The sequence below is a fragment of the Dysidea avara genome, chromosome 15 (genome assembly GCF_963678975.1).
Source record: "Dysidea avara chromosome 15, odDysAvar1.4, whole genome shotgun sequence".
In the NCBI taxonomy this organism is placed as follows: domain Eukaryota; kingdom Metazoa; phylum Porifera; class Demospongiae; order Dictyoceratida; family Dysideidae; genus Dysidea; species Dysidea avara.
In genome coordinates, this window is record NC_089286.1 from 12,594,868 (window position 1) to 12,619,408 (window position 24,541).

The 24,541-nt window shown below is 38.2% G+C and overlaps 3 long non-coding RNA genes across 4 annotated transcripts; 2 read left to right on the forward strand and 1 right to left on the reverse strand.

The window, feature by feature from the left end:
• The first annotated feature begins 6,816 nt into the window (after positions 1 to 6,816).
• LOC136245437 (uncharacterized) lies at positions 6,817 to 11,096 on the forward strand. Its single transcript, XR_010695858.1, has 3 exons — positions 6,817 to 6,935; positions 8,637 to 8,765; positions 10,871 to 11,096. It is a non-coding gene; the product is annotated as an uncharacterized lncRNA (long non-coding RNA).
• Positions 11,097 to 11,832: 736 nt separating this feature from the next.
• Positions 11,833 to 13,893, reverse strand: LOC136245439 (uncharacterized). The gene is made up of 2 exons (XR_010695860.1): positions 13,755 to 13,893; positions 11,833 to 12,101 (listed from the first exon to the last, which is right to left on the reverse strand). It is a non-coding gene; the product is annotated as an uncharacterized lncRNA (long non-coding RNA).
• A 13-nt stretch (positions 13,894 to 13,906) lies between these two features.
• On the forward strand, positions 13,907 to 19,413 carry LOC136245440 (uncharacterized). Of its 2 annotated transcripts, none has more exons than XR_010695861.1 (5): positions 13,907 to 14,036; positions 14,093 to 14,178; positions 15,292 to 15,336; positions 15,398 to 15,476; positions 19,305 to 19,413. It is a non-coding gene; the product is annotated as an uncharacterized lncRNA (long non-coding RNA). The 2 variants fall into 2 exon arrangements; XR_010695862.1 differs by lacking the exon at positions 19,305 to 19,413 and adding an exon at positions 15,669 to 16,935.
• The last annotated feature ends 5,128 nt before the right edge of the window (positions 19,414 to 24,541 follow it).

Sequence of the window (24,541 nt, forward strand, 5' to 3'; positions counted from 1 at the left end):
TTCTTGGGAGTGGAGGAATGGATAAAAGGGATTATTGTAACTTGTAATCAGGCAAAGTTGTTGTGAGTGAAAGCAAGAGTTTATAATATATAGAGGGAGGGAGAGTATCCAACAGTATTACCCTGTCAAAACTCGCTGGGTTCAAAGATTGCATCATATCCCAAATACTTCAGTATAATTCTGTTCAGATTCCTCCATTGGTTTTCCCACTAAGACTCGTTATAGTCTGGCGCTTAGTCTGGTGTGGCCGTCCCTTCAATTAGAAATGAAGGGTCTGGTCTGTCTAGCATCATGTGCTTGTGCCATATTACAAGAATCTGGTGCGACCAATCAGATCACTTGTTTGCCAATTAACGCATAACTCTATGAAATTTTCTTGCCGCTGGTGAAAATAAAGAAATGTAGAGGCATCCATCATTAATGCCAGGTACACTATAGAAGAGGCTTGTTGAAAACAATCTTTTAATCTCTCGCCTGGGAAAGAAGTCATCGATAACAATGAAAATAAGGGAATCGGAATTTAATTTCTGCTGGTTATCATGTTGTAATACCGCATTCAACCCGCACAAGTACGTGATGACAGACCAGACCCTTTATTTCTAATCGAAGGGGTGGCCCAGACCCTTCATTTCTAATCGAAGGGGTGGCCCAGACCCTTCATTTCTAATCGAAGGGGTGGCCGTGCCAAACTACAAACAGGTAGTCAGATAAAATGGCGCCCCCCCCCTAGCTCAATATTCTGGGTTGAGCCCTGCTGGTGATCTTCATTGTATGGGTATAAACACTGTAAGACTGTTTATGTGTGTTAATAAGCTGTCTAAGGATTGTTGGCTGATTTTAAAGCCATACAATGTGTGATTTTTACTGTCTCTTGTAATCAGACAATGCTAAAATGAATCCATATGGTACATATGTATATTGCTAGTGGTCCCCTTTGTCTTCGGCATATTTAAAAACCAAACAGAATTTCGCTCTCCCTCCTCATACCCGATACTACCCAACAACACATACTTGTGTGCAGCTGCAGGAGCGGCTACTAATTACTTTATTAAAACAACGCATACTCACACACTATATTAATTATTATTAAACTGAAAATCATCACTAACTCTGTACATAGTTATATGTAAAACACTAACTACCTGTACTTGTACCTAGCCAGGGTGGGGACATACGCAGTGCAATTAATTTAGGGCCCACTGTGCCAAAGTGAGCCAAAGGTAAAAACCAGATAAAACCTAAGTGTATCCACCCTGCTTTAAAACAAAATATATGCTTGCTGTTTGTTATCTGCCCAAAAAGTCAAAATTCATCGAAATCTTCCTTGGTTATATAACTGAGTTATTGCACCTGTTAGCCTAGAATGAACATGCATTCACCCTTTAGGGTGCTCTGTACAATCGCTATAGGGCTTCTGAGGTCGACACAGCTGGGGTTTCCTTAATGGATTTTTATGATCACCAGTAATTATCCGATTAGGCTATGGCTTCTATTAACGCTATTTCAGCTAGCCACGCTACAGACTTGACAATGTTTTCCACGATGAATAAGTAGCCAGAAGTGAAGGATAAATAGTGATGTACGCAAAGAAAGGCAATTAAGCGTTGTAGCTTCTTCCTCGTGGTCCAATGAATATATTAATCCGTAATTCATCGATTATCGTCCTGGTTATGCAATTAAAAAACAATAACTGTGGTTAGACAACAGGTACGCGCGCCTCAGTTTCTACACTGTGCTGCTAAAATTTGAACTAGTCTGTCATTTTTTAAACCGATAGGCCCAAAAATTTCAGATGGATAACCATAGTATTTGTGCTTCAAACAAGCGCTTGTCGATTTTTGATAGGATCTTCTAGTGAAGAATGGCGTGGCAGTGAAGAAGACTAATTAGTGCTAGTTGAAGTCCGGAAGAAGAGTATCTGATGAATGAGAAACTAGAGGACAAAACTAGAGGACAAAACTAGAAACGCACATTTGTTTGTATGGTTTTGAAACATGTATCATGAAAGAGCAAAGGCTCTAGTCCATGAAATGTAAGACTAGTTTCAATTTAAAGCGAAAATCTATAACTCGCGCTCTAGAGTGAGTAAGGACATGAGATTTGAACTAAACTGTGCGCTGTTTCGAGAACAGAAGGCTTGATGGGTTCGGCTGAACTTTATACGAATTAGAGAGCGAAATATGTTGTGTGGGAAGCCATAGAGCGATTGTACAGAGCACCCTTAAGCCATATAAATACCACCACAGCATCACATGCACTAAGACATGCAAATGCAATGTATTACTGTGGGAGATTATTTTCTGTCTAATTCACAAGCTCAACCGACATAAAATACATAACCCTTACTACACAAGAGAAGTGTAGGTTAGAGACCTAGAACGAGGATCTTCGTGGATTTTTAAAACCGAGCGCAGCGAGGTTTTAAAAACACGAAGATCCGAGGGCGTGGTCTCTAACTGACTTAGATATCGGGCTAGTTTTATATGGGCACATAGGTAGAGTCATTGTGGGTTTGGATAATTTGTCGTAATGACATTGTTGGGCACAGACATTAGTTTGCTTAAGAAATCGAAGTTTACTTACAATTCGTTTTCGCTAACACACCGGCGAAGTTTCAGAGCACTGAATGGTGTCAAGTAACTGGTAAGTGGTATCCTGGTATGTTAAACATAACAGCTTTAAGAAAGTTTGTGAAAGCTAAGATACGCAGCTTAGACTTCCTTTTAAGTCGACACAATGGCTAGCCAGCTGTTGAATTGTGCTAGAGAAATGCACAATGGAAGTGAAAGATTTGCATTAGCAGTGTGAAAGGGAGAGATGGTGGTTGGATATACCCCACGGGACTATTCATGGCTAGAATAATTCCTGTAGCAGCAGCAGCTAAAGTTACTGTGGTGTTGACTACCCCCATGATCTCTCAACTTGCGAAGAAACTGTCTAACATAGGATTCTACATCTTCACCAACGAGTAAAGGTCAACCTCTTCTCCTCTCTTCTAAAGTGGTAACATCTGCCATAGAAGACAATAGTGGTAACATCTACCATAGAAGACAATGGACCAAGATCATTAGAAGCCATAATCTCCTTCAACTTCTTCACCCATCCTCAGGCTCCTTTGGGTCAAGGACCTCCTTTGTTTCTTTAAAATGCCTCATCGCTTTTTTTTGTGCCATTATCTGCAGCAAACTTGGCAACTAGCTTTATTCTCACCAGTATAAAAAGAATATTTCAAGCCTGTCTTTTGTATGTGCTTTTCAGCTTTCCTGATAAGTGCTGATTGCAGAATGTTAGGTAATAAGCTAGAGTTGTATTAACCAGTTTAAAATACTCAGTAATAATTTTCAATACATTGGCATTTTCATGAATTAAATTTCACAAATCATACAAAATTTGTTATTTTCATGAATTAAATTTTCACAAGTCATACAAAATTTGTGAAATTCTTGAAATTTTGTGATAAAATCCTCAAAGACAGTAATTTGCTATGACCAAAAGTATTACATCACCTTATGTTACCCCCACAACTATGTAAACACCAACCAATGCTATCAAAGGTTTGATGTAAATTGCATTCTGATCACTCAGGGTAGTACGAGAAGACTCAGGTGGTCTGCACTATCTCCAGTGGAAGGGACCTGTTACCAGTGCTGGTAGTGACGAGTTCAGCCAGCACAACCGTCATACTGCGCAACAGTTGGTCGTCGAAAAATACCCAAAGATGGTATTGGATGGCGAGCCATACAGCATAAGGTAAAGATTGATGTACTTTTACAACTTTTTCCAATGACAGGTAATGACATCTTGCCTCTTTACTGCAGTAAATATGTGTGGTGATCAGGGATATAAAAATAGGCTTGGGACTGAAACCAGGCCATATATCATGCATTTAGACTACGGTATATACACATAGTGTGCTTTGAAGTATTTAAAATCCTATACACAATGGTACATATCTGAATTGTTAGACCCAAACCTTGTAACACCCTTTTCATATGGCCACTTTAAACGTTTTCTAATAGCTGTTGCTACACCCTTCTTTTTTAAAAGAGACAATGCACATTTTGTTATGCCTTTTTGGAAGAGTTGAGCTGGAAGAAAACTTCGATGAAGTTGATAATGTATCCTGGGCTCTGCAGTGTGTCCTTCAAGCTATCACGAATTCAGATGGTCATATAAAACCTTACAACAACAATGATGAAGTATGTGCTATAGCCCCTAGTTAAATAGTAGCTAGCTAGATTTGTAACCTTGTGATTAAAGGGGAACTGTAGTGGAATTTAAAATTCAACGCTATTACGATAAATCAGTTTATAAACTAATCTACAATCCATTCCTAATGTTTAAAATCACAGAAATCTTTTCCTTCTTGAGTTATTAAACATGAAAGATTTTTGTATAAATCTAAAAGCAACTTATTATAGACAAGTATATCTTTATGTTTCCCCAGGTGCTTAAAACAAAGCAGAATTGCCAATTGATTTTTGCTATTTAAAAATTGGGGGGATGCATATACACTGTGGACAAAATCATATTTTTACTGATGCCACTCTTTCTTTTTTGGTATGGTATGTATGTGTTTGTTCACTAGTCATAATTTTGTGTATACGTTACCTAAAAAGTACAAACTATATCTGCTGGTGTAATGATCCCTAATTAAAGGGCTCAGTGGAAAAGAATCATTTTAGGTTCTGTGTAGAAATGGAATAGCATTGTTTGACTGTGTAAACAAAACACTGAGCTGTGACAATTCTGAAATTTCTATTTAGAGCACACCACACCTCGCTTTATTTTCTTTAAGGTGGCAATAAAGCAATGACAAGTACAAGAAGCCATAGCAACTACTTATGATGTGACATTCTCTAATCAGTATGTGCTTATTAGGTGCTACACTATAACAAACCTATTAATAAAACAAACCTGCCACTGTAGTGCCAAAAGAGCAACAAGCAGCTGGACTGAAACAAATGTACTGTAACTCACCTTGACAAGACCTTAAACCCCAGTGTGTGGGAGTACCAAAGTGCTGCGCTGGGGTATAACTACCATACAGCTAGACAGACCAGCACTGCTACTGTGAAAGAAGTTAGTTATCACCCAGCAATAACTAACTTATCACCCTGTGGTGGAGCCACCTAGACTTGTTTGTGACATCCTAACAACTGCGGATGGTATTGTTTACCAATGGTGCAAGAACCATATATAGAAATATTAATACACACCTGTACAGCACTAAAGCCTGCTGAAGCGATAGTAACCAAATGTCAATACAGTCCATGTTGAGTTTTTCTACGGCAATTAGCTAGTCCCAGCCGCTAAGATGAAGGACTACTTCTTCCCCAGCTCATCATTCTGTCTCAGACTAATGGTAGCTACTTGCTGGTCTTCTTATCCCCTTGCACACACCTTGACACCATCAAGCAACTTAAGATGAAGGCGAAGCATACCTGAAACTTCTGCTTTGCCCTTCGCACAGCTTTATAACCAGTACATAGTGTCCCTGTACTAGCTGGGAGGTTGATTCTCTACAAAATTCAGACGAAATAGTGAGCACAGTGACAGGAACTTGCAGAAACTACAACCGAAACTTAATTTACTTTCCGCGCACTCCCTCGCACTGGGGCATAAATTAGTTATACCCTACAGTATATACTCAGATGATATCATTGTTATTACACTCGTCCTCAGCTTCACCTCGGACTCGTGTAATAACTATGATATCATCCTCGTAACGGGGTATAACTATAACTTATTCAATTAGAACCATAAGTCGCTAATTATTGTTGATCTCAGCCTTACACAGCGTGTTACAAACATGGTGTTTCTTTGTCTTTGTTATAAGCATGGCTTTCTTTGTAAAGACGGATTGAACAACCACGAAACTTTGTAGAGATAGTAAGTAATGGTGTCTGCGTATATATATCTGATATCCATCATATGGATTTTTTACTTGGTGCGAATGGTGGAACAAGGCCTTTATTTGTGGTTATCTCCTTTTCCACTGACCCCTTCAATTGTTTGTAAAATTATCTTTAGTATGCTGGTATAATATTCACCTGTATAGATGATAGATGCAATGAAATTATACAACGTAAGAAGGGGGTTTGAGGGTTTGGCAAGCTCCAGTGATGGGGAGAGTGATGAGGATGGTAAAGATGAAGGAGAAGGTGCTGCCAAAAAAAGGAGGGTGATGGATGAAGTATGGGATAATGGGTGTAATTCAATTATGTAAATTATATTGCTTTGATAGAATGGTTACTTGTCAGACACCGACCTACATACACTGGTGCCCTTAGCACTGGAACTGGGGAAGAACCACCAACTGCTCCACGGTCATATTCCAATATTTGGAAATGACACAGTCAAGAATTTCTTGGCATCTTTTTTTCGCTTTTGTTTATTTGATGTGTTAAAGCACACAAACATGTAAGTATATATGGTACGTAATAATGATACGTAATAATGATAGATACTTTAATTCATTTTGTGTATGCTACAACTGATTATAAAAATTTGGGCTTAAAATCATTTATAAGTATATATCCAATGATGGTTGAGTTCAAATAGTTGCCTTTGATTAAGGTGTAAAACAGTACAGTATTGTTTAGTAGGGATCCCATCTAAAGTGGCACACATCTTCAATAGCTGTCTATAAAAGCATCCTACAAATACCTTACCTATATTCTTTTTGCTATTGTTGCATATATCTAGAGGGTTTCAGTAATGTTGCATTTCAATATCTCTAGACTAATATCAACCAGCAACTGCTCAAGCAGTCAGGTGCTTGGCTTAAATACCACTGCTGTGCATGTATCCGCTGATTTAAATTTTTGAAGACGTGGCCTTTTGGTATGATAAAATTCTGTTAGGGAGTGCCAGTTGTGGGAATTCAGGTTACAAACAGCAAGAATGAAACAAAGAAGGTGCTGTATAGTGAAGTAAGTGCTTCAGTAGTAATTATGTGTGATAACTTGTCTAAACCTTAACCCTTAATGGTGTTTAGAAAATGCTATGCATACTATGCTTTGATCTTTTGCAGATAATGAGGGTTTTAAAACCATGAAGAAACCTGGTATTAGGTTTCTAAAATGGTTGGAAACCTGCTAGCAGACACCTCAAAGCATTGCAAATCTCACTTGCGATCATTGATTTGTATTGCATGCTCTGCGAAGCATGTACAGGCTAATAGCCCATACCAACAGACTTTGAACTACTCCATTACTTTTATAAGCACACCTAAGCCAATTCAATTGTGGGAGCTGGACTGTAGCGTTGTAGGTACGTTTGCTATCATAAATGGAGAATTCCACAAATATCACGGAGTTCTATTTCATGCCTGCCAGTGTTTCAAGCTTGTTTAATATGGACTCCCTATTAAGAGAACTAGCTTTCTTGTACAATGTTTATTTGTTTCTGGTAAAAAAGTTATGTAGGTGTGAAATGATGTTTAATACTGGCTGAGTCACAGAAGCCTAGGCTAGCGCCAGTCCAACAGACCAACCACTGACAACAATCTATACTCACTGTTACCACTTACTGTAAAGATTGGCTTCACCTTTATTGTCACAGGAGCTCTCACTCTGTTTTTAATCCACCAGCTAACAGAAGGAGCGATAATGTAGGTAGCTCAGTAGCTACAAGCTTCGGTTCGAAACACGTTCAAATCTTCTTTACTGATTGCGAGCTCAACTGATTTCATGACTTGTTTTAATGCTGTGACGATTTAGAAACGACATATAACTCAATTCCACAATGGTTCCACCTAAGTAGCGATATGTATAACGCCTGCATTTTCTAAGTCAGTTAGGAACCACGCCCTCGGCTCTTCATGTTTTGGTTTCTAAATCCATGAAGAGCCTAGGTCTAGGTTCCTAACCTATACATAGGCAAACCCACATAGTTGTAGCCAAAGCACACTAACTTAGAAAACATGCATACTTCTATGGCTATGGAACATACGCCGTTTTATTGTGATGCAGTAATAAGGATTGTAATGATACCAAGGGATTACCCTTGCACTTTAGAACAAAGATGAAGCTCGCCGTGAAATACAACTTTTCATTGACTATATAACTCACACATTCTTGGTAAAATGGTCCATTACTCGATGCTAGATGCTCATAAATAACATTATACTTGCTAGGAATTTTCACATCAGGCCATAATTATAGAACTCATGTAATTGAACCCACAATCAAAGTTGGAAAAAATTGAATTATGGAAACACATCCATTGCTGTACATTGCTTCGAATAGGTAAACCTCTGCAGTTGCAGTTGTCATTTAAGCTTCACCAAGTAGGCCAGTGAATAGACTTTTGATTTCTGCATAGTTTAGGTTAATGGTGTTAAGCTACTCACCTAATGTCACCCTGAATGGGTTTAATAAGTAAATATACATTCCCCAAAAGTTTTGTGTGCCTTTAAGGGTTTATGAAGTACTGCTTGTCTGAAGGCAATAGTAAGTCAGGTAGAAAAAACAATCATTCTGGGTTGCACTTTTGACTTGGTATAGACATACCTACCCAGTACAGTAAAGGTGTTATAAAATAATATAACCTGGTTTCAGATTTTTTGTAATAATGTATATACATGTGTGTTACAGTTATACCACCATACTTCTCGACATAAACTTTCACAGGGAAAGTCGCTGGATGATGAATACAAAGGGGTCAGTGGTGAAGGACAACTGGTGCTGGCCATGTTATGTGGTTTCCTTGAATTTGGAGGGGCACATAACATATATGGAATTTTGCTGTCTCCAAGTAAAGTTAGTTTATTAATTGTATGTGATTTATCATAATTCCCAGTACCTTGTACTGTATGCTATGGAAACAATAGCACAAGGGTGGCCCAACTTCTAACTGAGCATTGATATTTAGTAAAGAAACAAAGGTGCCTACACCTGCAGATGTACTAATCCCTAAATTAGCTTGTATTCCTATCAAATTAAATGTCCACTAGAATGTCTGCAGCATCAACAATCAAGTCAACAATCAATATAGTCTCTACAATCAATCCAGTCACAACTACAGAAAACATGGAAGATATACTTATCAAAGTGCGTGCTCCAATATTTTATTACTAAATATTTTTACTGGCAACTTTGACCACCATCACAGAATGACCACTGCCTAACATTTAAAACAGGTAAAATACGTACTACAGCTTGTGGTACAATACAAAAGTATATGCCAGTCGCTTGCCCATCCCAGACCAGAGCCATAACTAGTTAACTCACCTATTAGGTGAGTATACCTCAGTGGTATATATCAGTTATACCAAGGCCTCTTGGGCTTTGCTGATATATACACCCGCAGCCCTCAGGCTGCAATATTATATAGCCAGTACGTACATATTTGTAGGGGCTCCAAAATTCAATTGTTATTTTTTCATTTATTCATTATTTATTTACGAGGAGCCCATAAGTGCTGCAAGGCGCTTGGGCGGGTACTTAAAAAGAAATCTTTATCGCCTTGCAGCACTTAAGGGGTCCTTCGCATTATTACAGCTAATTACTCCTCACACTGCCCATTGCAGCTGCTGGACAAAATTCACCTGAATTGTTGTCATAACAACTTTTGCCATTCACTTACCACCACAGCCACTTCTTGGAGGCCACCTAGGGATTTTTTCACTCTGTTTATTATGAAGGGGCTACACCTTTATTTACAGCTTGGCTGTTTTTGTACCTTCTTTTTGTAATTTGACTTGTTATTGTCGCAGGAAGAAGAATTAATGAACAATTTCCAACTCTTATAGTGTATGTTGTAACTGAACTGTCTACAGGGTGATGTTACTCTGTGGACTGCTTGGTAGACTGTAGTTTAACTGTCCCAGGTGAAATCTGCATGTGTAGCTGAACTGTGATTTGACTGTGGCTGAACTGTCTATAGAGTGACTTGACTGGCTGAGATGTGTACAGCGTGCATGTGACTTCACTGTAACTTCCTGGTGACTTCACTGTAGCTAAAATGTACTATAATCTGTCTTACAGGGCTTAAATTAGCTGAAGGGTAATCCTTCTACAGGGTGATATTAATGTAGCTGAGCAGTCTGCACCATGATTATTCTATTAGAGTATATTTCATGTGATTGCTCTATTAGGGTGACTGTTCTATTAGAGTACATTTTATACAGCTGTAAGCATTAGGTTTTTGCTTTGTGGTATTTTTGTGATTCTCAATTTTTTCCTTGGCAAGGGCTCTTAACAATGACTGATTCACCTTCATAATGATTTTCAACTCATCCTTCCATGTGGTTTTTCTGATAGCAACATTAACTCTTGCTTTTGTGACATGCTAAAATTGATTGTATGACTTACCTAGGTTGTCTTTCATTTTTCTGTTGTCTCTAACTCAATTCATTTTTAATCACCAAAAGGCACCCCTTCAATGTTTGATTCCAGTGGCAAGTAATTTTCAGCTTGTTTCTTATCTTGTAGGAGTATTGAATGTTTGACTTTTGTATGTGAATAATTAATGATAACTCTTCAAATATTTGCCGGATTGATACCAAATCTGCTACTGATACTTGCCTTTGGATGCCTTACAACTGTGCCAAGTTTCAGCTGGATCAGATTATGCGTTTGCAAGTTTTACAAGCTTGAGAAAATGAAACAAAAACCACAAAACTTTGTTGCTTGTATCTTGGGATTCCAAGTTTGGTATGCAGTCTCCTGGGCTCCTCCACAGCAAATTCGATATAATAGGATAAAGTACCACTGAGCTACAAATGTGTACATTGTTATTCCTGTTTTTACTATATACTCATGGTTTTGCATGTGGCCCTGCTTCTTGGGCCGTATGAAACACTTCTGTGTGTCTTTGTGGTAGTAGCAGCTATATTGTGTTACATCTTTTATTGTATTTACAGGTGGTGGTGTTATGTGTGAGGAAGTGCGCAAACACTGTCATGGTAAAAAAATTGTTTACCACCGAAACCAATCACGCAACCAGTTCACTATTGGATTATTCTCACATCATCTATTATGTGAGAAAGGCAGTGCCATCAGTGCTGTAATCGATCTTTTGTTAATTGTATATAGTCATCTAGCATGGTTTACATTTAATGATCTTTTGTGCGTTGTATATCTTGCGTTGTATATCTTTTGTTGTACATTTAATCTACTTTTGTTTTGCATGTATCTTCTTTTGTTCTATCTTTTGTTGTACATCTTTTGTTAATTTTAGTAGCCTGGCCATTTAATGATCTTTTGTTGTACGTCTTTAGTTGTAAATTTATAGGATCTTTGTTATAGATTTACATAATTATCTTTTAATTGTTTAACTTATCTGTTTAATTGTCTATAGGGGTACTTACCTCCCAGTAGGCTTCAGTCTTTGTAACATAATTAAAAGTCTTAAAGCAAACTTGCTTGGTCTGATTTCTATAGAGACCCATTACATGTATAGTCAACACAGTGCTGTATGAAACAATGAAGTACTTTTGCTTACCACACATACAGTTATAAACATTCAGCTCTAACAGGTACTGTTGATTTCAGTTCCGTTTGAACACTTCTGTCTGCACTGCAAGTTATTCCGTGGCGGTTTTCAAAGAGAACAGCTTCACGGATTGGTTATAACCACTTAAAAGGCACCTCTGTAACACTACAATAATGAAGTACTGCAAAGAATGATTTTAACACACCTATCATGAAGCGTGGGATCTTTAGCAAGGATGGAAGTGTTCAAACGGAACTGAAATCAACAGTATGCTGAATTTATCTCCATTAACCATCAGGAGCTCTATACAGTACCCACCAAAGTGTGCTATATCAGACAAAATATACGTTGAAACATAAAAACTACACATGAATTTGTTCACTATGAAGTAAAGAACACTATACTGACATGTTGTTTAACCACAAAGTTGTTATTAAACATGGAAAGATAGTAAAAGCAAAATGGGCGTCATAAAAAACAGCATTAAACAAGTAAGTCAAATCAGATCAGTCTCTTACTACTCTACAGTGTTTCCATATGGCAAAATCTGAGCTGCTTTCTATAAGTTTCAGCAAAACTTGTCTTCACACATGCTCTTGACAACACATGGCCACTTCTTTCATTTTTCAGACGATGTGACCATTTCATAGGCAAACTACCTATGGAAGTGCACAACAATGTTTTTAACGATTCCAAATATAAGCAAAACTTCATTCAATTAGAGACCATAAGTAAAGAAACAAGGGTGGTTGCCTACGTGTAACTGTACTGTACTGTTAGTCTCGCGTGGCCAGACCGCTTTTTTTTTCTGTGTATTGGGTGGGGAAAAAAGGGGTCTGGTGCAACTCCGATAGCTGTTTAGTTCTGAGCCGTCCCCAGGCACTGGGTATGCTAATTGAATAGCTTTGGCCACAAAGGAGGTGCAAATGACATATGGTCTATTACCAATGTTGACGTTACAAAATCCAGCTGGCTTGTTTGCCTTCTAATTAACTACTCCAGAGATGAACTTTAATAGTGCTTTAAAACAGATATCGGACCAAGATGAGAGGATGGCTTAAGTTTTATTATGCCTAGGTTTTGATCATGCAGGGAAATAGGAAAATCCCTCAAAAAATCCAACAGTAACCACTACTATATGTATACCTCTCATCTTGGTCCGATGTCTGTTTAAAAGTACCATTAAAGTTCATCTCTGGAGAAGTTAACTAGAAGACAAACAAGCCAGCTGGAATTTGCAACGTCAACATAGACCATACGAAGATATGTCTGTCTCTGTGTCACACGACTCCTCTCAAAATAACCTTCAAGCTGTTTTGGATGATTCCCTTTTTAAACAGCTTGTTAGCAGTTCTACTATTCGTGATCAGGCTCGTATGTGTGCTTTGTCACATTCATCTGGCACCAGCAGTGGTTGGCTTAAAGCACTGCCACAGCCGGCTTTGGGTCTTGCTATTTCTCCTCATGATTTTGTTATAGCTCTGCGTTTGTGGCTTGGCATTCCTTTGTTCCCTCTGTGTATTTGTTTTAACAGTGATTGATCAATTTGGCGATCATCTGCTGGGATGCTCCCATGGCCCTTGGCGGATCCAGCACCATAATGCATTAGTATCTATTGTGCACCATGCCTTGCTCCAAGATCACCCTGGTGTTCTTCGAGAACAGGGCATTTCATCTGACCCCTGGTGATATATACCACCCTGATTTCAATCTTGGTCGTTCTGCTTACTTTGATCTCTCAGTCAGGAGTACCACTCAGTTGCACTTATTTCTTCCGCTTCTTCTCAGGCTGGGGTGGTTGCCACTGCTGGTGAGGTAGCTAAGGATACTAAGAACCAGGACATTGTGTCTGATAGTGGAGGAGACTTTATCCCTTTAGTTTGTGAGACCTTTGGCATTTGGTCACCATTTGCTTTGTCCACTTTGCTCTCCATTGCTGACAGGTCTACAGTTAAGAATGGTTTGTCCCGTAAGTATGCCAGACGTCAGTTATTACAACAACTGTCAGTGTCCCTGTGGCGATATAATGCCAAGACGATTCTCCGACATCATGCACTGACTTCGGAGGACGACTTCACTTTTAATGAAGTAATGTAGTGTAGTTGTACCATAGTGTAGTTCTATAAAACTATGTTGTATCAGTCATAGTTTTATAGAATAGTGTAGTTTTTTATATTTTTTTTATTCAGTTAGTGTAGTTATTGTAGTAGACTGGTAAGTTAAGTTTGTAGTTTTTGTTTACGTTTTACGGTTTATTGCTGTCAGCTAAACATTTTATTCATATCTACGCTATAACATAATTAAGATCATACCTGGATATCACAGATGCGGAGGTCAAAAGATTCTTAGAAATTTAGCATCGTCGCCAAGCGGACTTGATTACTATGATATACATGTAGTGGTATACCGTCGAAGCTGGGACCATTTCATGTGCACGTGAGCTTAAGGCCTTATCACGTGCGATCAGTGTGGGGTTGAAGGCCTGAAAACTCTGTGTGTACATGTAGCAGCGATTGACAGTGATATGGAACTAAAGGATAGTCTGACGATGTAGCGCCTTCGTAATCTGAAGTCTGAGACTAATTTACCTGAAGGTATAGCCTAAACTGTGAGCATACAGGTAGAAAATTATCGCTTCATTCATTTTCAGGTTACGAAACTCTTGTCTTTGCTTCTTAGTGCTGGCCATGTTGAAGCAGGTATTGTCAGTTACGTGTAAACTGTCCTGAACAGCAGGTGAGTAAAATAGGGCTAAATCATACAACTTTATCATACAGTATATAGGGGTCCCGAAGATGTGGGCGTGGTCCTTGGAAAATATGTCAGTCAGGAATCATCCTCAGATATCCTTCACGGCCACTTGGCACTATTGGTTAGGCTAAATGAAGCCCAAAACTGCCTTTACATTGGTCTAAAATGCTTTCAATGAGTCGCTACAATATTCTTGTTTAACGGAATTTTCTACTGACTACCTGGCTGCCTTCAGACAAGTGTAACTCGATAATGGCTAAGGCTACAGGCTTGATTTATTTTACTATTTGACGTCGCTTCAGCCTGAGAGGTGCTTTTTGGCATGCCGCAGTATGTACAATGCATTAATTCTTCGTGGACTTACTAGTATCTTCCTTTGTGTTCCATTCCAAATATGCAACACTGTCATGAATTATTGGCCAGAAATATGGTTTGTTAATACAAACTCATTAACAAGTAATTGATTGCGTGGGTGACAGATAATAATGTGGCATTTATTAGGGTCCTGCAACCAAACTGTTTATTGAAAAAGCAAGCCAATTATAAACAGGTAATCCAACTCCATGAAGTGTGCTTTTATTTGGTTTTCAGCCCCTTCACGAATCAATTGACTAATTGCTTGGGCGACCGATATATACAGTTTGTTATAGCCTTGAAGTCATGGAAAAATAAGCTTGATCAACATTTTGAAGCAGAGAGGCTGACTTTAAAGCAATATTGCAATGGTAAGCTGTAATTTTCATATTGCGATAATGGGTTTTTGATCACGAGTATCGAACTATCAATGTTATCACTCAACACTAAATGTAATAACCTATATGCACGCATGTTTATGAAACAATTTACAGTTATAAACCTGCATTAGAGTTTTCTAGATTAGACACTGTAATAGTATCCATGCAACTAGTAATCAAACTTGCAATACCAGAAAGCGATTTTTAAACTGCAATCGATTGTGGGCCCCCTTAAGTATGGTGACTATTTGAGGTGCAGCATCTAACCAAGTAAAGTTGGTATGCTCTATATATGTGCATTCTGTTAAACAACATTAGTATCTGTATGTTGTAAATGATGTCTTACAGTTTTGTATTGTTTTAGCTACAACTGGGGGAAATGTGTGGCACATGGATGTTTAACAAAATGGTATGAATAGTGTATGTATCACAATACTGGGTTGACTGCAGCTGTGCACTGTTTCATGTAGTTTGTGTCAATGCCAATGATGACTAGCAGTGATGACACTGAAGATGGTTTCAACACTGTGTCAAGCTCTGCTCCTCAGTGTACGTTTTCTGTGTCCTGTGGTAGAGATGTACACAACACTATAAACATCTTGAATAACAAGAAAATATTTAATCAGTGGCGGATCTAGATGGGTTTCTGTTGTCTCGACAGAAACCCCCTTCGAAATTTCTCCAAGTAGCATTTACTATTGCTGTATAAACACATCATCAATTGTCTATTACCCATTATAGACCACTTGCATCTGTGACGTCATGAGCTAGCAACAGTTGTTAGGCGACCATCTTTCTGGGCAACTTTGTATGGTGCATATTGGGCAGGAACAAAGGTATTGATTGCTATTTACACACTAAAACTGGGTATAGTGACACTGCGAAAGCACTAGCTCACCTTCAGATGCTTCTTTTAGTGGGTCTCCCATCACATGCACGTTTCTATAGTACGTTCTAATTAAACGCGTTGTTCAGCAGAATACTCTGTTTCACATCCAGGGGTAACGAATATATAATTTATGCTAAGAGACTTGTCCTGTGCAAATTGCAAACAGCCGCTTTTGCCATGCTCCAGCAGCTGCAACAACTTGGTATGGCTGTTACAATTATTGTATCGCTGACAAGAAAATGTAGTAAACAAGCCTGTTCAGTTAGTTAATGGTCTGTAATGAGCGAGCGCTCCCTACATTTCTAGGCGCTCATGGCCATTGTCTTATCTTCAAGCACACAAGCTGTTTACTATGTTCTATTGGTTTAAATAGCCTGTCTATATTCGAGGCTGCTTAATAAAAAGATTCCAAGTTACTGTAGCAGGTTGCAAAAAAGTTAGAATCGTTGTTTACTTCCTGTCTCAGTCTCTGAGCAATTGTGCAAAACCACATCACATCCTTGTCACACTTGTATGGACTCAGCACTTGTATGGCTTGGTGTATTGCCCCCTTTAACCTTTTAGGATTTTCTAACAGGTTGTGTGTCAGTTATTCAACAACGTGATACACACACACACTACACAAGACCATTGCAAATAGTGAGAAAGCTGTTTTTCAGTCACTACATTGTCCAGAAAGATGGCAGTTGCTTAGCAATTACATCACAGAGGTCACGGTGCAAGTAGTCTCCACTATAGTCATTAAGCCCACAGCAACACTTTATATACTTGTACATTAAAAATGATCGAGATACTCTAATTGAGCAGTCAAGCTACAGCTTATATAACCCAGCCTACATTTTAGCTTAATTATGAACTCTTCAGCCTGAAATCCAGTTTCAGAACTTCTATAACCTTATAAATTTTCAAGGGCGATGTCCTAAATATCTTAAGTACAGTCAAATTTTCAGAAACCCCTTTTTAAATAATCCTAGATCCACCTGTTAATTCAGTTCCACTTTGTTATAACTATGTAAAAATAAGGAGTTCTAACACTACCTTCCAATGTGGGTACATGTAAATTGCAGTGTGAATTATATTCTGAATGATACTCCTGCAGCTTGGCATAAGAAGACAAGGTGGACTGGCATGGGTTAATTGGTGCTAGGGTACCTGTAAATGTTTCAATAACTATATGGAATTAATATAGCTATGGAGGCATACCAGTTTGCTGTTGACGCAAACATTCAGGCTCGTGTGTTGAGCAGCAATGCTGCAAGGGCTGGCTATAGACTTAAATAACACAGGTTAAAAGTATACTGTGATAGTGTAAACGGGGTGTAAGATGAATTCCAATACAAATGGGACCTTGATAATATGAAATGGTTGCTCTATTAGAGTATTTTGACAAATACTGTTTAATAAAAGTTTGACAAAAAAATTTAAATTAATATTTACTTGTTAAGCGCATGTACCTTTTTAAAAAAATTGTCGTGGATTTGCTCCTCTTAGTGTGGTGTGGTTTGCAGTTGCTTTGCAGTTTGGCTTGGTTTGTGTGCAAATCTTTCGTGAATAGCATGAATTTATAATTTGGTGCCACTGTGTCTTTTGTGAAAAGTATGCTATTATACAAGCCATATCAACAGCCATACCCCGTATACTGCATGAAACTTCGTGCCTCACACTGTTAGCGAACCCTTTTCTTCTCTTATACATGCAGCTACAACTATAGCTCTGGATATTCGTGTTCATCCATATTTGCTTATAAACTATGATTAAGTACGAGAACCGAGTAATATGCATGTGCTTAATACATACAGCATTACATACAGCATAAACCCTTATGCATTTAGCTTTTTAGGAATATATCCATGCATTTAGCAAGAAGGCTGTTTAAACTTAGAAACGGTAACGTTTACGCTATATTCCACCGCAATGTAAACAATTGCCCATAACTTAAATGAAGCAACAAAACAAATATGTGACTGGATTTGCGAAAAGGGGTCTTCCACACACATCCAATTACACGAATTTGGAAACCTGTAACTCAGTGTTCAAGAAACACACAAAGCTGAAATTTTCTCCATGTATTAAGCTATGCTGGTATTCACCACTGCAGGTCAATAGTGTCTTTCAATCTGAAGTTATCAATGTCAAAGTTGATAAATTGGATGTGTGTGAAAGACCCCTTTTCGCAAATCCGGTCACATATACTGTCTGCACTGAAACTTTTCAATAAACAATGGCTATAATATTATATACAGTATAGGAGGCCCTATATACAGTCACTTGAGTTGGGTAACGACTGTTCTATTAGAGTGTTTTGTTGAAAGTGTGCATTATATTGGAGTATTTGGATGGTGCTTTGTAAAAAAATGTATGGACTTCTATTATCCGAACTTTTCATTTATCTACCCAGAGCCCAGTAAGTTTGGATTAGCGAGGGTCCACTGTATACTCTTGATTATCCGAACACCCTTCCTCCCAATTAGTTTGGATAATTGAGATTCCACTGTACTGATATACTTAGTTCCATACTTAAATTAATAATTTTTAATTGTATATGGAGCTACTGATACAATTCTGTGGCTTCTCGTAGTGTACCAAATCATTTTTCTCCATGCAACCTTCAATTAATATGATCAAGAATATAATGTAAGGAGAGTGTCTAAAACTACGCTATACCCTATGAAAAATGAGCCCATAAAGTAGCCCGCATGCATATACCTTTGTGTGTGTTCTTCTGTAAATCTAACCACTGTTGATTGCCCAGATTTTAACACCTTCTTAGTTTTTGTCAGGTGGTCCACGTTGAATCTCTATGGCTAAAACCCCACCTAGACGTGTCACTTCACTATTAGAGCTGTCGACCCCACCTATATAGACGTGTCGTTCACTATTAGCTGTCGACTGGAGGCCTCAGTAACTGAGGCCATGGAAGAACGACCTTGAATTGAAGCATCTCACGCAAAGTAGATATTTATGGCTTTCCAGGTTAGTTGGCTGTGTCTTTCCCTTTGTACCGAATTCCTCAGCGCGCTGTGCCATACTTTTCTTGGGCACACTGTTCTACTCTAGTCTCTCAACGTTTATGGGCATGCCCCGTACTTATAATTAGTCACCATGCAATCAGCACAAATCACTGAGTCGTTTGAACAATGCCATATATGACTTTACGGGCTCATTTTTCACAGGGTGTAGCATAGTTCAACTTTCTCCCTACATGCACATACTCTTGATATGATATATGCATATTGGTATACCCATGCATGCATGCAGTACTGCACTGTAAAATGCTTGTCGGCTCCAATCTGCCGAACCCTATTTATGGAGTATGCTGCAAGATCATGCATGGAGGTTAGTATGCATGCACATGCACACCTTAATTTTTGCAAAAGAATATATTGACCATGAAACCATGCATGCCCAAATTATATACTATATACATACTTGCATGCATGCACACATGTGTTAATTGCATGCATGCATGGTTTTCTCTTTTTTTATAGGTTGATGAATGCGATATATTACCATGCATGAATGGAACCATGTATATAATTTTCAAACTCTATTTATAGCTTGCATTCATCTGCATTTTGAAATAATGTTTGACATAAATTATTTACAGATTGAAATGGTTAATTTAACCATTGCATTGGACAGTCAATTGCAGGCAAACTAAATCAAACATTAGCAAAGTGTATGCATGCATGCATGGACATATTTTGAAGGGTTACTGTTGGATTATCTGAAATAACCTAGAAGATAGGGTTGTTTTCCTTAAAGGCTTACTATCTCCTTTAGCAGTTTTTTTACTCATATGTAACTCAGTCATTTAAACCATGTTTGGTTAAATAAACCTAGACATCAATTGGGTTGTTTTAGCAGGTAATTAAAAGGGTTGCTATAACTATTTGAATGGTTGCCTGAGTTACAGACAATTCAACCCAAAAAAATGGGTTGGTTTAACTATTCTTAAATGGTTAGTATTACCATCAGCAGTTATTTTAACTCAAGAGTTAAGTGGTCATTTAAACCACTGTTTGTTTAAATATACCTAGATGATGCTTGTTAAGCTAGGGAGTAGCTATAGATCTGCTTTGGCTGATTGTTAAGGCAGTTCAAAATGGTCATAGCTAGATATTCTGTTTGCCTTTTGGTTCTTTTTTATTATATGTTATATGAATTTTGCCTTTAAGGGCTGAACAAAGGACAGGATGGTAAGTTATATAATGTACATATAGTCCCCACATGCATATAATAAAGCATATGACAGCTGACCAACTTGACAGAAAATTGTAACAAACGCGTTAGCCCATCAGCGAGAGGGGTCAGTCGGTACCATCTGAGCTGAATCAGTTCGAATTCATTGCATTTTCAGAAGATATCCATCCCAATTATACAAAAATGCATGACAGCTGTGTATTAGTGGTAGCTTCTAATTTTAAGGGTCATTTTATGCTACAATAATGGTAAAATTATGCGAAAATTGTATTACAGTTATAAACAAACATTTTTGTTCATTTTTAAAAGTATCTCCTTTTAATTCATCTTGTATTTCATCTATAACATTGCCATCTCATCACACGCCTGCAAGACCAGCCAATTTTACAGTTCTTTCTGTATATCTTCTGTATAATTGAGTCCATTAGTCAAACAAATGCAGGTCACAAAAGGCAGCTCACAATTCTTTATGTAATTGCATGCTAGAAGATCTACAATAGCTTAAAGTGTGGCTGACCAGTCACCTTGTGTACTACTAGTTGTGTGTCTGCAGCTAAATCCTCCTTTTAGTACTTGTGCTCTGTCCAGGGACCTGCAAAGACCATGGGAAACTATAAGTAACTAATTAGAAGGTCTTCCTGCTTGTATAGGAGAGAACATGTTTGTCTTGGCCATAGGACACTTGAAGTAAGACAACAAAAGGAATTTATCCAGACAATAACAGAAATTTATAGCAATTCTAGAGTTACTATAATTTATATAGTGACCGAATTTGACAAAACAAGACTTCCACACACAACCACTTTTATAACTTTGAAGCACCGTAACTCACTGTAGGATTATGCCATTTGTTTCAAATTTTGACCTGGCATTTTTTGCCATGCTATGGTAGAATTGTGTGAAAATTTTAGGTCAATAGCTTGCGGAATAATCAAGTTATATAGTTGATTAAAGTCAGAGAATTGGATGTGTGTGTGGAAGCCTAGTTTTGTCAAATTCGGTCTCATTATGTATTTTTTATGCACGTACTCAAAAAAAAATTGAGTCGGTAACAATGAGTGTGTTGTGTGCATGTACATGTATCTATATACTTAAAACTACTATTGTGTAAAATTGTGTTTTTTGAAGTCTCATTACAGAACATATCCAAACTGGTTTTAGTATGCTTAACGTCAGTCCAGTATTGGGCAAGTTACTTTGTAAAAGTAACTAGTTACATATTACTTGCAACTGAACTATTTAGTTACGGTTACATATTACTCATAAAATAAAGTAACTATAATAATATATTACTTTGTGTCCACAGCCTTAAGCTGTGGACACAAAGAGTATCAATCTGATTTCTGATAACCAACTTGGAAATGGTTGATGAATATGATACGCAGTAATAATATGTATTGGCAGTGATTATTTGGTTTCTTTAGGGTGCATGCATTTCAAATTTTAATAGATTTTTCAAAAATTATCTCTATAATGCTGACATTATACTTGATGCTTGTGGTTATTGATTATCCTGGCTTTAATATACGCTGGCATAATCTGCCCTGCATGGACTAACCTAACTATAGAGACAGACAGACAGGATAAAATAAATCATAAATAGTTGCCTTCTACTTTAATGGTCAAACTCTCCCAATTCTCAAGCAGGTTATAGATATAGGACCAAGGGACAAGCTGAGACAATGGTAATCTCACTCTCTCACTCACAACACCTCTAAACTCACGCATTAATCTCTCTGACTCACAGCATGAATCTCGAAGCAAAGCAGCCGTTTCTTAGCATCACATGATCACTCGTGAGGGTCTTGCATGCTTGTATTCATGAGAGTGATTATATTCACATATGTTAGGGTTGTTCAGCCACTAACCATCAACAGAAGCCATGTAAACAGAAAGTTTCCCATTGCCATTATTGACTCATTGGACAAACCATAATATAGCTAGCTATATAATTAACTGACTTCACATTATTATTTTTAACATGCAATCATTAGCTATACTTAGTCATTTCCATGCTGTATAGTTATTGTATATATTTTGGTCATTATCTAGCAGTCACTATTTGACACCCATATGGAGTGTAACCATTACACCATTCAAAGGTGTACTAGTAACAATGACTTTAGTCAGGGCCGCCCACAGGGGGGGGGGGGGGGGCAACTGGGGCATTTTGCCCCGGGTCCCAGCCTGAAAGGGGACCCAGGAGGCCCCACGAAGGGCTCCCTGAATACCTGTTTAAAAGATCGATATACTCTAATAGAGCAGTCAGATCTAAATACTCTAATAGAGCAGTCACAGTATTCTTCAGAGGAGCAGTGTAGCAAGCTTATAGATAAGGAGATATGGTTGGTGATGGGTAGTTATTGTCATTGCCAGCAGGTTGTGACCTTTTTTTTTTTGGTCTTCACCTTACAACTTGGGTCAAGGGCCCCACTTTAACTCTTTGCCCTGGGCCCCTTAATTTCTCTGGGCGGCCCTGACTTTAGTGTTATGGTTACACTCAACATGTTATGGTAACACCTCAGAGTGTAATGGCGACACCTTTCAGAGTGTAGTAGTTACACTTTCACACAGTGTAGTGTACTGTACTTCATTACCATGGTTACCTTTCTAGGCATTGCACATTTAAAACAAAACATTTAAATTAAGAATATCTCAGTGAGAATATACAATAGTTACTCTTAGTCTATGTCCGAGTCAATCTTGTCAATACTTGATCTTGACTGTCACCAGGTATAAAGACTGTGACTTGGTGGTTTAAAACATGATGGACAAGTGAAATTATTCCAAATTTATAGTAAAAACATACCTCTGCTGGGTGGTCCCACACTTTGTAGCACATATACAGTAGCACTTAATAGTTACTACTTGATGAAATGGAAGAAGAAATGCACACTGGGAGCTCAAGGCTCTACAAGAGAAGGAAATATGATAACATTGTTACGATAATATGCACATACATTTAGCTACTGTCTAGAGACATCATAATAATTGTCTAGTCATACAATAGGATAGAGTTGACAACACTTTTTAGGAAATTTCTGTACAGTACTATTGAGTATGTCCGACCACATAACAGGATTTGTTAGATCATTCTCAAAACATAATTTAAGGCTCTGTGTACATACGCATATGTTTGTTGTGTGTGTTCGTCGTGTGTGTGTGTGTGCACGCCCACGCCTGACCATGTGTGTACAAATATGTGAGTTTAGTGTAGTGCATAGGTGTGTGGTAGCAGGTAAGTAGTTCATTTGTCCAAAAGCTGATGCGGTCCCAGGAACACATCTTGATTTTCCTTGTTGGTTTTGACTTCCATTCAGCAGTAGTCATGGGGACCTGTAGAGACATTGAAGAAGTAATCAAGTGTGACCGCAGGTGCATCACCTGTAAATCCCCTGTAGTATTCTTACTTTTGTGAGGATTATTCAGCATGTTCCTATATATGAACATTGAACAGATTGAAAATTGTCTCTAAACAACTTTTATCCCCCAGAGGAGCTCCCATAGTATATTGCTATATATGTTTTTGTGTATTTTGCTTTTATTTCACACGTGTATTTCTTGTTTTGCACATACGCATATGTTTGTTGTGTGTGTTCGTCGTGTGTGTGTGCGCGCCCGCGCCTGACCATGTGTGTACAAATATGTGAGTTTAGTGTAGTGCATAGGTGTGTGGTAGCAGGTAAGTAGTTCATTTGTCCAAAAGCTGATGCAGTCCCAGGAACACATCTTGATTTTCCTTGTTGGTTTGACTTCCATTCAGCAGTAGTCATGGGGACCTGTAGAGAAATTGAAGAAGTAATCAAGTGTGACCGCAGGTGCATCACCTGTAAATCCCCTGTAGTATTCTTACTCTTGTGAGGATTATTCAGCATGTTCCTATATATGAACATTGAACAGATTGAAAATTGTCTCTAAACAACTTTTATGCCCCAGAGGAGCTCCCATAGTATATTGCTATATATGTTTTTGTGTATTTTGCTTTTATTTCACACGTGTATTTCTTGTTTTGCACATACGCATATGTTTGTTGTGTGTGTTCGTCGTGTGTGTGTGCGCGCCCGCGCCTGACCATGTGTGTACAAATATGTGAGTTTAGTGTAGTGCATAGGTGTGTGGTAGCAGGTAAGTAGTTCATTTGTCCAAAAGCTGATGCAGTCCCAGGAACACATCTTGATTTTCCTTGTTGGTTTTGACTTCCATTCAGCAGTAGTCATGGGGACCTGTAGAGAAATTGAAGAAGTAATCAAGTGTGACCGCAGGTGCATCACCTGTAAATCCCCTGTAGTGTTCTTACTCTTGTGAGGATTATTCAGCATGTTCCTATATATGAACATTGAACAGATTGAAAATTGTCTCTAAACAACTTTTATGCCCCAGAGGAGCTCCCATAGTATATTGCTATATATGTTTTTGTGTATTTTGCTTTTATTTCACACGTGTATTTCTTGTTTTGCAGCACGAACAGTGTGCCTCAAGCTACTAAAGATAAACATTTTATAAATACTTATTGTATCATTTG